General features: G+C 37.1%; 1 long non-coding RNA gene across 1 annotated transcript in view; it reads left to right on the top strand.

The window, feature by feature from the left end:
• Positions 1-529: 529 nt before the first annotated feature.
• The window catches only part of LOC138403942 (uncharacterized), a 36,018-nt gene continuing 33,736 nt past the window's right edge, over positions 530-2,811 (top strand). Inside the window, exon 1 of the long non-coding RNA XR_011238062.1 lies at positions 530-1,462. This is a non-coding gene — a long non-coding RNA (uncharacterized lncRNA). The remainder of the gene's footprint in view (positions 1,463-2,811) is intronic.

Genomic DNA, 2,811 nt, shown 5'->3' with positions numbered 1-2,811 from the left:
CCCGCCCACCTCCTGGACTCTGACCTCAGCTCAGCCCGGCGCCCGCGCCCCGCACCTCCCTGGACGCCCGGCCGCATCCGCCGTCCACAGCCGCCGCGCCGTCCCGCCGCTTGGCCGTGGGCCGGAACCAGTGCTGCCAACTGACAACCTTTTTATTTATTATTAATTTTACGGCCCTGAATGTCAGTCCTGACCAACTATTTAAAAAGTTGAAACCAAGGAGTATATTATATATACCTAGCGAATGGTTCAAACCATAGATTGGTTCAAAGAAATAGAATACACTAGAAACGAATAACATTAGTATCCTAGCAGGAATTTTCTAAGGAATATACCTATATAATATTATGATCTATGCTTTAGGTCAAGTCAATCTTTACGTTTCTTCCCCGATGCAAAATTAATTATTTACTTCTTTATAGTTCACAGCTTTTGTGGCCAAGAAACATAAGGATAACTACAGTGCACGCTAGCTCTTACTCTTCATCTATTTCATTGATTGACACGACCTAAACATTAAAGCATAGATCATATAGGTACAGGTATTATTTTTCGTTTTTAGTGGTGTTAGTATTTAAGCGTCGTCTATGAAAATGTTGTCGAACGTTGGCTAGAAACTGTCTCATTTAGAGCGTTCCGATTAGCACGCAAGCCATCAGCTGTGGTGTTCGCCGACGATTGCTATACGTTATTTGTATATATTTAAAGGTTGGTACTATTCTTATTTATACCGCAGTCGTAAACTGAGTAAAAAGGCTAGACGAAAGTACTGTGTAACCGCGTCTGAGATAGCGATAGCGCGACGTAACGATGAATAACACGACAATTACCATTGTTAAGTAGTCAATATTTGTATTAAGCGTTTTTTATATGAAAACAAGTAAATAACTAATGAGAAATACAATGACGCCCGAATTCTCAGTTTGTTTTGCAACTAAAGTTGTATTCCTTGAAAAAAATCGGTTACATGATAAGAGACAAAAAATAGGTTAGCTGCGTCTCTGTTTATCATATTGATAACTTTATCTGTGCTCTCTTTTTAGTGTGAATGAGAAAGCAAACGTTCCTTTGTCTAGATGTTTTACTCAGTCTACGACCTCAGTACAACAAATGAACATTCCCAAAACAATCTATATATGGTCTGTGATCTATTTTTAAAGTCTACATCTTTTGTCGGTGGTCTACATTCTCATTTCTGATCTCTCTGGGCGTTCTTTAATCTTTGTAGCGAAAAAATTCTAAGCCTGTGGGTCTCACAGACAGGCAGACGCACGTAGTCAAAGACTACAATATTATACTGACGTAGTGATTATATTCTCTTTGAGACCCACTGCTCTGTGCTTTTGATAAATAATTGTCAAAATTTACATGTGCTTACTGTTTATATGCATATTAACATCAATTCCGTGATCAATTCGGCCCTAAGTCCTAACAAGTGTTTCAACAATAATTACAATCAGAGGTAAGCTGAGCTGCCTCCTTTTTTACAACCTAATACCAAAGGGCGACCTTTTAGTTATTCTTCTGTACATAGTATAAATTCTTTATAAATTGCTCATTGCTCATTGAGAGTAAATTTACTATTTTAGTTATTAAATTAATTGTGAACGTTGGCAACCTTTATGTGGTCGACAATCGAGTATCGCTGGAGGTGATTCATCATTGTCATTTGCAGGCCTGCCTCGCGCTTTTGGTGTAAAGATATGAGAGTCTTTTTTGGTTAAGACTTCGGCAATTAACAATTTAAAACAGCGTTGAATATTCTATTAAGCTGTTGAAGCAATTCTAGTTGCCCTTCTTGCATCAGAAAGTTTTCTAGCTCTCGGAACCACAATCTGATGGACTCTTCGGTGACCCTTGCTCGAGCTTTGTTAATACTTTCTGCTGATCGCAGGGATATTTCCAGATTCCTTTTTAAAAAACTACTATACCATGTCTGGCCAGGGCGATCATCTTTAAACGGGTTTTTTTTATTATCTTTCAATATTTTTTGAACAGTGTCCAAGAGTTCCTGTTTTTTTAGGGGAAACCCACATTTTGCTAAGTTTATGATCCACTGTACAACTTCTTTTTCACCAGTTGAGCCTAGGATAGGTTCTGGTCCTCGGTTTTTTAACTCATCAGCCCTTTTCCCGATAAGCCTGTCTTGGATGGTAGTCCTAGGAATCCCATATTTTCTAGAGGTTTCGCTAATTCCTTTCTTATCCTCTCTAATTTCTTTAAGTGCCAGTTCCAGATTTTTTGGTGGATAGTTAGCAGTTTTTTTCTTTTTTGATGCATTCGACATCTGTAAAGTAGTAAAATTGCTTTACTTTATTTATATCTCTTCAAAATAACACGTGGTTTATTTTATTATTGAAAAAATTCTTTACATTTCAAGTATTCCAATGGTGGCCGCATATTGACCTTATCCAACTAGATACGGCATCCAAACGCGCCTATAATGATTAGGTGGTCGTAAAACAAAATCTTAATTTGAGATAGTCAGATTGCGACCACATCAACACAAAAATGTAAAGATTTAAGTATGTTTTGGCGGCCGCAAACTAACAGTAGTGCTCTCGTCACGCTACAATATTAATTATATATTCGTAATAAATACTTTAATTGTATTAAGTGTAAGAAAAAGACAAATTATTTATGACTCAAGATGGATGTAAATCGACCACCCGGCTGCAAAATAAAATATCTACAAAATCCATGTATGAGTATGCGACCACCGTGTTTTTTAGATATTTAATTATATTCTTCACTAAATAAATGCAAAAACGTATCAACCAAGCACTATAGGCATTGTAAAAACTATCATGA

Source organism: Maniola hyperantus, chromosome 22, assembly GCF_902806685.2.
Source record: "Maniola hyperantus chromosome 22, iAphHyp1.2, whole genome shotgun sequence".
Lineage (NCBI taxonomy): Eukaryota > Metazoa > Arthropoda > Insecta > Lepidoptera > Nymphalidae > Maniola > Maniola hyperantus.
The sequence above is the reverse complement of the archived record's forward strand: the minus strand, read 5'-3'. Positions and strand labels throughout refer to the sequence as shown.